The 10,944-nt window shown below is 39.7% G+C and overlaps 11 non-coding genes and 1 pseudogene across 11 annotated transcripts; all 12 read left to right on the forward strand.

Annotated features, from left to right (window-relative positions):
- The first annotated feature begins 81 nt into the window (after positions 1-81).
- On the forward strand, positions 82-212 carry LOC121608624 (annotated as a pseudogene).
- A 424-nt stretch (positions 213-636) lies between these two features.
- LOC121608592 lies at positions 637-777 on the forward strand. Its single transcript, XR_006006930.1, has one exon. It is a non-coding gene; the product is annotated as a U4 spliceosomal RNA (small nuclear RNA).
- A 541-nt stretch (positions 778-1,318) lies between these two features.
- On the forward strand, positions 1,319-1,455 carry LOC121608615. Its single transcript, XR_006006952.1, has one exon. It is a non-coding gene; the product is annotated as a U4 spliceosomal RNA (small nuclear RNA).
- A 419-nt stretch (positions 1,456-1,874) lies between these two features.
- On the forward strand, positions 1,875-2,015 carry LOC121608602. Its single transcript, XR_006006939.1, has one exon. It is a non-coding gene; the product is annotated as a U4 spliceosomal RNA (small nuclear RNA).
- Positions 2,016-2,586: 571 nt separating this feature from the next.
- LOC121608614 lies at positions 2,587-2,727 on the forward strand. The gene has a single exon (XR_006006951.1). It is a non-coding gene; the product is annotated as a U4 spliceosomal RNA (small nuclear RNA).
- Positions 2,728-3,149: 422 nt separating this feature from the next.
- Positions 3,150-3,290, forward strand: LOC121608593. The gene has a single exon (XR_006006931.1). It is a non-coding gene; the product is annotated as a U4 spliceosomal RNA (small nuclear RNA).
- Positions 3,291-3,861: 571 nt separating this feature from the next.
- LOC121608607 lies at positions 3,862-4,002 on the forward strand. Its single transcript, XR_006006944.1, has one exon. It is a non-coding gene; the product is annotated as a U4 spliceosomal RNA (small nuclear RNA).
- Positions 4,003-4,434: 432 nt separating this feature from the next.
- On the forward strand, positions 4,435-4,575 carry LOC121608598. Its single transcript, XR_006006936.1, has one exon. It is a non-coding gene; the product is annotated as a U4 spliceosomal RNA (small nuclear RNA).
- A 571-nt stretch (positions 4,576-5,146) lies between these two features.
- On the forward strand, positions 5,147-5,292 carry LOC121608611. Its single transcript, XR_006006948.1, has one exon. It is a non-coding gene; the product is annotated as a U4 spliceosomal RNA (small nuclear RNA).
- Positions 5,293-6,561: 1,269 nt separating this feature from the next.
- Positions 6,562-6,702, forward strand: LOC121608612. Its single transcript, XR_006006949.1, has one exon. It is a non-coding gene; the product is annotated as a U4 spliceosomal RNA (small nuclear RNA).
- Positions 6,703-8,142: 1,440 nt separating this feature from the next.
- On the forward strand, positions 8,143-8,283 carry LOC121608618. Its single transcript, XR_006006954.1, has one exon. It is a non-coding gene; the product is annotated as a U4 spliceosomal RNA (small nuclear RNA).
- An 817-nt stretch (positions 8,284-9,100) lies between these two features.
- Positions 9,101-9,241, forward strand: LOC121608608. The gene has a single exon (XR_006006945.1). It is a non-coding gene; the product is annotated as a U4 spliceosomal RNA (small nuclear RNA).
- The last annotated feature ends 1,703 nt before the right edge of the window (positions 9,242-10,944 follow it).

Raw genomic sequence — 10,944 nt, forward strand, 5'->3', positions numbered from 1 at the left:
TTATGTGAAAAATAACAAGAAATTTTGCAGTATCGTAATAAAAAAACATCATATATAGTCTTGTTGAAAGCTGACAATGAAATACCAATTGGAAGTTGTAGCCTATGAGGTTCATCCGAGGCGTGATTATTGCTGGTTGAAAACTTTACCCAATATCCCGCCTTGACGACTTGAAATACAGTCGGCTATGGCAATTTTTTGTCTAAGAAGACTGTATTTAATGTGAAAAATAACAAGAACTTATGCAGTACCGGAAAAAATATACATCATATCTGGTCTTGTGGAAAGCTGACAAGGAAATACCAACTGGAAGCTGTACTTGATTTCCTCAGAATAAAACAGATTGTTACATGGCATTATATTGTCAGTCCCACTTAATCAACTGCAACCACAAGACATGTTGAGTTAAATGTGCACATCACACCTGTAATGAGCAGCTAACCTGGCAGTTCAATCACATGTCTTCAACCACATAATCAAAGGCATGACGGTAAGAGTTAAACTGTATGTAAGAAGAATTGATCTGACTTTTCTTTACCACTCATAACTTACAGCGATTTTACTGGATGCAAATGAAAACCCTAACAGGGGGGCGTGCAGATCTTAGAGGCACCCCCTCCGTACCTTGTACAGCTTATCCTTGTGCAGTGGCAGTATCGTAGCCTATGAGGTTCATCCGAGGCGTGATTATTGCTGGTTGAAAACTTTACCCAATACCCCGCCTTGACGACTTGAAATACAGTCGGCTATGGCAATTTTTGACTGTCTCTAAGGAGACTGCTTTGGATGTGAAAAATTAATCCTTGAAGTAGGGGTTCTCACTCGCATATTTTGTGTTATTCTGAAACATTTGTAATTAGTTGTGTGCATATGTACAAGGTTCAACAAAAGGAGTTTATGACACAATTTTGTAGTTTTGGACATAAGTACTCTGGCCACTTCAGTAGAGTTGGTCTGATAATGACCTTGTTTTTGAATCCTCTCTCCAAAGTGTTTTTGGTCTCATCGAGCCCGAACCATAGTCTATTGGCCAAATATGGAAATAATTAGTCCCACCTTCCCAACTACAGTCACAAAGCATGTTGACCCAAACATGCAAGTCACACCTGTAACCAACAGCTAACCTGGCAGTTCAATCACATGTCTTCCCCCACATAATCAAAGGCATGATGGTAAGAGTTAAACTGTATGTAAGAAGAATTGATCTGACTTTTCTTTACCACTCATAACTTACAGCGATTTTACTGGATGCAAATGAAAACCCTAACAGGGGGGCGTGCAGATCTAAGAGGCACCCCCTCCGTACCTTGTACAGCTCATCCTTGTGCAGTGGCAGTATCGTAGCCTATGAGGTTTATCCGAGGTGTGATTATTGCTGGTTGAAAACTTTACCCAATACCCCGCCTTGACGACTTGAAATACAGTCGGCTATGGCAATTTTTTGTCTAAGAAGACTGTATTTAATGTGAAAAATAACAAGAACTTATGCAGTACCGGAAAAAATATACATCATATATAGTCTTGTTGAAAGCTGACAATGAAATACCAATTGGAAGTTGTATTTGATCTCCTCAGTATAAAGCAGATTATTACATGGCATTATATTGTCAGTCCCACTTAATCAACTACAACCACACGACATGTTGAGTTAAATGTGCACAACACACCTGTAATGAGCAGCTAACCTGGCAGTCCAATCAAATGTCTCCAACCACATAATCAAAGGCATGACGGTAAGAGTTAAACTGTATGTAAGAAGAATTGATCTGACTTTACCACTCATAACTTACAGCGATTTTACTGGATGCAAATGAAAACCCTAACAGGGGGGCGTGCAGATCTAAGAGGCACCCCCTCTGTACCTTGTACAGCTCATCCTTGTGCAGTGGCAGTATCGTAGCCTATGAGGTTCATCCGAGGCGTGATTATTGCTGGTTGAAAACTTTACCCAATACCCCGCCTTGACGACTTGAAATACAGTCGGCTATGGCAATTTTTGACTGTCTCTGAGGAGACTGTTCTGGATGTGAAAAATAAATCCTTGACATAGGGATTCTCACTCACATATTTTGTGTTATTCTGAAACATTTGTAATTAGTTGTGTGCATATGTACAAGGTTCAACAAAGGGAGTTTATGACACAATTTTGTAGTTTTGGACATAAGTACTCTGGCCACTTCAGAAGAGTTGGTTTGATAATGACCTTGTTTTTGAATCCTCTCTCCAAAGTGTTTTTGGTCTCATCTAGCCCGAACCATAGTCTATTGGCCAAATATGGAAATAATTAGTCCCACCTTCCCAACTACAGTCACAAAGCATGTTGACCCAAACATGCAAGTCACACCTGTAACCAACAGCTAACCTGGCAGCTAAATCACATATCTGAACCCACAAAAACGATGGAGTAATGGTAGCAGTTAAGCCTGATGTTAGAAGAATTTGTCTAACTTTTCTTCACCACTCATAATGGATTAACAGCTATACATATGTGGTTTCCTTTACAGTGAGTCTACTGAATGCAAATGAAAACCCTAACAGGGGGGCGTGCAGATCTTAGAGGCACCCCCTCTGTACGTAGTACAGCTCATCCTTGTGCAGTGGCAGTATCGAAGCCTATGAGGTTCATCCGAAGCGTGATTATTGCTGGTTGAAAACTTTACCCAATACCCCGCCTTGACGACTTGAAATATAGTCGGCTATGGCAATTTTCGACTGTCTCTAAGGAGACTGTATTTTATGTGAAACATAACAAGAACTTATGCAGTATTGTTAAAAAAATATCATATATGGTCTCGCTGAAGCTGACAAGGAAATACCAATTGGAAGCTGTACTTGATTTCCTCATTATAAAACAAATTATTACATGGCATTATATTGTCAGTCCCACTTAATCATTTACAACCACAAGACATGTTGAGTTAAATGTGCACATCACACCTGTAATGAGCAGCTAACCTGGCAGTTCAATCACATGTCTTCAACCACATAATCAAAGGCATGACGGTAAGAGTTAAACTGTATGTAAGAAGAATTGATCTGACTTTTCTTTACCACTCATAACTTACAGCGATTTTACTGAATGCAAATGAAAACCCTAACAGGGGGGCGTGCAGATCTTAGAGGCACCCCCTCTGTACCTTGTACAGCTCATCCTTGTGCAGTGGCAGTATCGTAGCCTATGAGGTTCATCCGAGGCGTGATTATTGCTGGTTGAAAACTTTACCCAATACCCCGCCTTGACGACTTGAAATACAGTCGGCTATGGCAATTTTTGACTGTCTCTAAGGAGACTGCTTTGGATGTGAAAACTTAATCCTTAACATAGAGATTCTCACTCACATATTTTGTGTTATTCTGAAACATTTGTAATTAGTTGTGTGCATATGTACAAGGTTCAACAAAGGGAGTTTATGACACAATTTTGTCGTTTTGGACATAAGTACTCTGGCCACTTCAGTAGAGTTGGTCTGATAATGACCTTGTTTTTGAATCCTCTCTCCAAAGTGTTTTTGGTCTCATCTAGCCCGAACCATAGTCTATTGGCCAAATATGGAAATAATTAGTCCCACCTTCCCAACTACAGTCACAAAGCATGTTGACCCAAACATGCAAGTCACACCTGTAACCAACAGCTAACCTGGCAGCTAAATCACATATCTGAACCCACAAAAACGATGGAGTAATGGTAGCAGTTAAGCCTGATGTTAGAAGAATTTGTCTAACTTTTCTTCACCACTCATAATGGATTAACAGCTATACATATGTGGTTTCCTTTACAGTGAGTCTACTGAATGCAAATGAAGACCCTAACAGGGGGGTGTGCAGATCTAAGAGGCACCCCCTCCGTACCTTGTACAGCTCATCCTTGTGCAGTGGCAGTATCGTAGCCTATGAAGTTTATCCGAGGCGTGATTATTGCTGGTTGAAAACTTTACCCAATACCCCGCCTTGACGACTTGAAATACAGTCAGCTATGGCAATTTTTGACTGTCTCTACAGAGACTGCATTTTATGTGGAAAATCACAAGAACTTATAAAGTTTAGTAAAAGAAGTACAGTATATATGGTCTTGTTGAAAGCTGACTTGGAGGTGACAATTGGGAGCTGTAAATTATTTTCTCTCTATAAAACAGATTATTCTATGGCCCAAATCTGGAAATAATCAGTCCCACTTAGTCAACTACAACCACAAGACATGTTGAGTTAAATGTGCACATCACACCTGTAATGAGCAGCTAACCTGGCAGTTCAATCACATGTCTTCCCCCACATAATCAAAGGCATGATGGTAAGAGTTAAACTGTATGTAAGAAGAATTGATCTGACTTTTCTTTACCACTCATAACTTACAGCGATTTTACTGGATGCAAATGAAAACCCTAACAGGGGGGCGTGCAGATCTTAGAGGCACCCCCTCCGTACCTTGTACAGCTTATCCTTGTGCAGTGGCAGTATCGTAGCCTATGAGGTTCATCCGAGGCGTGATTATTGCTGGTTGAAAACTTTACCCAATACTCCGCCTTGACGACTTGAAATTCAGTCGGCTATGGCAATTTTTGACTGTCTCTAAGGAGACTGTTCTGGATGTGAAAAATAAATCCTTAACATAGGGATTCTCACTCACATATTTTGTGTAGTTCTGAAACATTTGTAATTAGTTGTGTGCATATGTACAAGGTTCAACAAAGGGAGTTTATGACACAATTTTGTAGTTTTGGACATAAGTACTCTGGCCACTTCAGTAGAGTTGGTCTGATAATGACCTTGTTTTTGAATCCTCTCTCCAAAGTGTTTTTGGTCTCATCTAGCCCGAACCATAGTCTATTGGCCAAATATGGAAATAATTAGTCCCACCTTCCCAACTACAGTCACAAAGCATGTTGACCCAAACATGCAAGTCACACCTGTAACCAACAGCTAACCTGGCAGCTAAATCACATATCTGAACCCACAAAAACGATGGAGTAATGGTAGCAGTTAAGCCTGATGTTAGAAGAATTTGTCTAACTTTTCTTCACCACTCATAATGGATTAACAGCTATGCATATGTGGTTTCCTGTACAGTGAGTCCACTGAATGCAAATGAAGACCCTAACAGGGGGGCGTGCAGATGTAAGAGGCACCCCCTCTGTACCTTGTACAGCTCATCCTTGTGCAGTGGCAGTATCGTAGCCTATGAGGTTTATCCGAGGCGTGATTATTGCTGGTTGAAAACTTTACCCAATACCCCGCCTTGACGACTTGAAATACAGTCGGCTATGGCAATTTTTGACTGTCTCTAGTCTAGGGAGACTGTTGTGGATGTGAATACTAATGCAGAAACATGGGAGAGACACACATTGGTTACATATTTGTGGTGTCAAGTCATTAAAGCTGCAGATGTCATCCGTGTGTTGACTGAATATTTTCATTTTCGGAGTACTGAGGTTATGTGTACTTGTGACATAGTTGTTATAAAACATGCGCACATGGTTTTATATCGGAAATCTGTGATGTAATTCTGTAGTTTTTTGAGCATCTCTCCAAAGTGTTTTTCAGTCTCATCCAGCCCAAACCATTGTCTGTCTATCAAACATGGAAGTAATTAGTCCCACCTTTCCAACTGCAATCACGAGACATGTTGACCTAAACATGGGGTTCACACCTGTAACCAACAGCTAACCTGACACTTAAAATCTCATTTCTTAACACACATGTATAAATGCATGACGATAACAGTTGAACACCATGTAAGTGGAATTCATTGGACTTTTCTTAATCATCATCATTACTAAAGTAACATCTGTATTGGTTTTTCATTCTACTGTTGTCATATTCAAATCTTAGAGGCATCCCCTCCATTGCTTGTATAATACAGTCAGTGCTAGGATGTATGAACAACACGAAATATGGAAGTGACCAACAAGGATATGAGGATACGTGTAATGTTTATGTTGCTCCACTGGATGGTGGTAAGAGATGTCTATTTATTCAGTCCATCCATCCATTTTCTATACACCGCTTAATCCTCTGCAGGGTCACGGGGGGCTGGAGCCTATCCCAGCCGTCTCGGGCGAAGGCAGGGGACACCCTGGGCAGGTTTATTCAGTACAGTGCATCTATATATTATAATGTCTCTTCGTATTTACACACAAGATTTGAGGCTCATCCTTCACTTCCTGTTTGAGAAATTCTCCCTCATGCATTTTATGCACTGGTTAATTATTTGTCTTAAAACATGTGTATGTGTAGTATTTTATATATATGAGGTGATACTGTATTTTTGAACAGTTTTATTGAACAGAGTCAGACTACAGTAAACAAAAAAAATTTAAACATGCCAAATTAAGCAGATGCTCCGCTGGCCACCCCAGTAGAGCAAGTCTGATGGCAACATGTTTTTGAAGCCTCTTTGGAAAGTGTGGTAAGGTGGATGGTAAGAGTTAAACCGTATGTATGAAGAATTTATCTGACTTGTCTTTACCACTCATAACTTACAGTGATTCTACTGAGTGCAAATGAAAATCCTAAAAGGGGGGCATGCAGATCTGAGAGCCCCCCCCTCTGTACCTTGTACAGCTTATCCTTGTGCAGTGGCAGTATCGTAGCCTATGAGGTTTATCTGAGGTGTGATTATTGCTGGTTGAAAACTTTACCCAATACCCTGCCTTGACGATTTGAAACACAGTCGGCTATGGCAATTTTTGACTGTCTCTAAGGGGGCTGATATACCTGTCGAAGAAAATATACTGATGTCTAAATTGTCAGTAATGAAGACAGGAAATAATGTTGCATGTGATGTTGAACATCTTCCACCAGATGTTCTCTTAAGTTAATAGATATGGATTTATTCAGTCTTTGTGAGTATAATGTGTATGTTTTTTTTTCTTCATTTTAAACACAGCTGCAGACTAATTTCTTTTGTCTTCACTTCTTGTTCAAGAATTTGTCACTCATACATTTGATGTAGTTGCAAAATATGTGTATTAAAATGTGCCAACATGTTCAATGTAACTTCATAGACTTCCTTGACAGGAAGTCTATGAAGTGATCCTGTGTTTTTAAATAGTTTTATCAAACAGACTCAGCCTACAATAGGCGAAAACATTTTTTAGTGCACCAAATTAAGCAGATGCTCCTCTGGCCACCTCAGTAGAGCTAGTGCTTTCTTGAACCCTCTTCAGAAAGTATCTTTAGTCTCATTCAGGCCAAACCACAGCCAGTCTATGGCCCAAATCTGTATTGATCAGTCCCACCTACGCAAGTACAATCAAAAGACAAAATATGCAAGTCACACCCCTAGTAAACAGCTAACCTTTATAATAAACTAGAAACTGTACATATGCCTCTTGTCTTCATAGAAACAAAGCAGAATTGGCTGTTGTATTCTTTAAAATAGTGGAGTGCAAATACCATATCCCACCGACAACAAACCAGATAAACTCTAGTCCACATTTTGGCAAAAATGTATATAATGTATATGGGACATATAATTAATTTCAGTTGCAGAGGCATTTACACATCTTTCCTTTGAGCTACTGGTCTTTACTGTGTGTGTGTGTGTGTGTGTGTGTGTGTCAAGGGGCAGCCCTAATGCAGTGGGAAAGATAAAAGTCGCAGTGGGCCAACAAAGGCACATGGAACTGTATTCACTCCCCCTTTCACTCAAAACAGTGTCTTAAACCAGCTGCTTGTGCATAACAACACAACACACTGAAGCCATATTCTCAACAGTTAGATAAAATACAATGACAGATTTGAGATGCAAAACAACTCCTCATGCCTCCATGTGAGCCTTGAACATCAGTTAGACATATATTAAATATAAGTGTAGTCCACCACACACAGTAATAGGTGCACATTATGCGTTCATATTGACTAGAAATTGCTCGTTGCTGCTGCTGTCTGTCCGCTTGAAACCATTCAAACAGCACGACGACGCGGGTTTGTTTGAAACTGGCGTGCTGCATGAACCACGTGACCGCTTGATCAGACTGTGTCGCAACTCTCTTTCTGCACGGCTCGGGTCCCAACCACAATCACGAGTCATGTTGTCCTTAATATGCAAGTCACACCCGTAAACAACGGCTAAACTGGCAGTTGAAACCCCAACAGCGAGGTGTGCAGATCTTAGATGCACCCCCTCTGTACCTCGTACCGCTTATCTTTGTGCAGTGACAGTATCGTAGACTATGAGGTTTTATCCGAGGCGAGATTATTGCTGGTTGAAAACTTCACCCATTCCCCGTCTTGACGACTTGAAATGAGGTCGGCTATGGCAACTTTTGATGCTCTCAACAGGGACCGATGTATCATAGAAAAGCGATTAAACTAATTTCTTACGAAGAAACGATGAGGGTTGAGTGAAAACGAAACCCCCTTTTCTGTGCGCGAGTATATAGTAGATATGTGTAGTCTTGCATTAGAAGTTCAGTTCCTGTGTCTGTGGTCAGTTTAATAATTCTAGCATTTCAGCCGTGTAAACAATGATGGTATATGACCTCTACACGCTTTCCCCACTGTTAAACGAGGACGTCGCCTCGGACGGTTCACGCCTCCGCGTCGTCCATTCATTTCTGATAATGGACACCTCGTCGGGCATTATCCCTTACAAGTAGCACGGCCGGAACGTGGAACGTAATTGTCTGAGTACGGGGAGTCTTATAACAAAGGCGTACAAGAGGTGACGTCATTTCCGTTTAGAACTTCATACAATTCTTGCGTATTTATTTAAGGTTGTGGGTGAGTTTTATGCTAGATTGTTTGTCCGTGACTTTATTTGTATTGGTTACAAGTTACTATATAATTCGACCACAAAGTAAAATAAATTTATTACATATAATAACGGTCGTATTGTTACACGATTTCACTTCAAGACACGTTTCAACGTTTTTCACGTTTTCTATTCTGTCCGGTCGTCTCCATATATAACGTAGTTCCCATTTATGCACACATAATAATTAAGTCCACATGACTCCTCATCGGGGATGTCATGATTTATGTTGCTCCATTATAACGATATATTATACAGTCCTACACTTGAAGCCACGCCCACGGTTAAAACCGTAACAAAGATGTGCACGGACCGGAGACATCCCCTTGTTCCTGACAATAAGATGTTAGCTTTGCGCAGTGGCAGTATCGTAGCCTATGAGGTTCATCCGAGGCGCGATTATTGCTAGTTGAAAACTTAACCCAATACCCCGCCTTGACGACTTGAAACACAGCCGGCTATGGCAATTTTTGACGGTCTCTACGGAGACTGATAATTTTGTGAATAACAACGTTGTTGCCTCTTAGAATTAATTTAACAAGAAACGGAAAACATAATATATAATATTTAAGTGTAAAATATCTAGAAAATAACCACAGAAAATACATCAAGCATTGCAGGTATAATCGACTTTACAAGAACCTGTCACTTTGAATGTTATAGAAAAAAATGACGAATTAAGAGTTTTTATCTAGTGTAAACATATTTTTCAAATAGATTTTTTAATATGCAGTAGACTTGAAGCATTTCTATTTTGGTACATTCACTCTTGGACATTTGTGATGATCAGTTACCATGCTTGGTTAGTTTTACCTCAGGTCACCATGGGGAACATTTTTTCCTCATTCTGTATAGTTTGACTGGTGTCTCCAGTCCCTTTCACATGATTTTCTTCTTGTAACAGGTACAATAGTATGCGGGATCTCCATCTCCAGACCGCTTATAATATCAGTAGGCCTAATGCAATAATAATTTAACATAGTGAAAAGAACCATTCCTCACACCACCAAATACAATAGGAAATGTAATACCTACAGTGTAAACCTGTAACCTGTATTACTTGAATAGACATTTCAGTGAGGAACTTATACTTTTAGTGTGGTATTAAATAATCAAATAACTTTTTTCTTGTTTTACTGTCTGGATATATATGTCTTTCCTATTAAATGTAAAGCTTGACAACTGTTGGGAGTTACTATTTCATATTCTTTTTCTGATTGAGAAAACTCCAGCATTCCCCAGCATTATCTATCCTGACTTGTAACCTAATTTCATACTTTTGAAATGTATGTATTGAGAACCTGCAGTTCTCTGAGTTTCATTTTGAGTAGAAAAATTGAACACCATATATATAGCATGGCATGGACGCACATTTCTGTTGCATGTATGCATTTTCAGTCACTTCCGTGTACAGTATCCTGGTCACAGTGCAGTGTACTTGCCAGAACAGCAGAGGGCAGTCTGAAACTGGGTATGCAGTGATAAACGTGAGGAGAAAATGGACTGAAGTAAAGGAACATGAACTTATGAAGTTTCTGTTTTAAATCTTAAAACATAAGTCAGTTCTTTTCCTAGCCCAGTGAAAAACATTTTAAAGACATATTTTAAAGATATAAAACAATTTCGTTTGGTTAGAATTAATAAGCTTTACTTTGTTTTCCAACTTGACGGTGATTGCTGCACCGTGAAAAAGTTTGCCTGCAATTGAGATTTCTACTTTTAAAGTGAAAGTAACATTTGTGCAATCATGTTCTACCACCCTCTAGAGAACCGTAATTGCAGTGATCTCTGATTAGAAGCAGGGTAGGTTTTAGGCAGTGACAAGGGTGGAGGGGTAATCAAGCCAGTCTTCTCATTAGGCAGATGAGTTCAAAGCGTCTTTTCACTGCACACTGTTGCTGTCATATAAGTGAGCTTCATTTTCTCACACTCTCCACACTCATTACTCTCATGTGACTGACTTTTTTTTCCAACCTTACCTTCAAACTTGTAGCTCTCATTCCAAAGATAGTAGATATTTGACTTTAAGAAATTGTACTGAATTATATTAGTATTACTTTAAGTTGTCTGCATGAATGTTTTCATCAGCAGCCTCACAGTCAAAATGTATTTTATTAGTTAGGCATGTGCCAGAGCAATCATTACTCTGGGTTTCGTTCAGTAATGTTATTATTGTAATCCAGCTGCTTGTA

The sequence above is a fragment of the Chelmon rostratus genome, chromosome 6 (genome assembly GCF_017976325.1).
Source record: "Chelmon rostratus isolate fCheRos1 chromosome 6, fCheRos1.pri, whole genome shotgun sequence".
Classification (NCBI taxonomy): domain Eukaryota; kingdom Metazoa; phylum Chordata; class Actinopteri; order Chaetodontiformes; family Chaetodontidae; genus Chelmon; species Chelmon rostratus.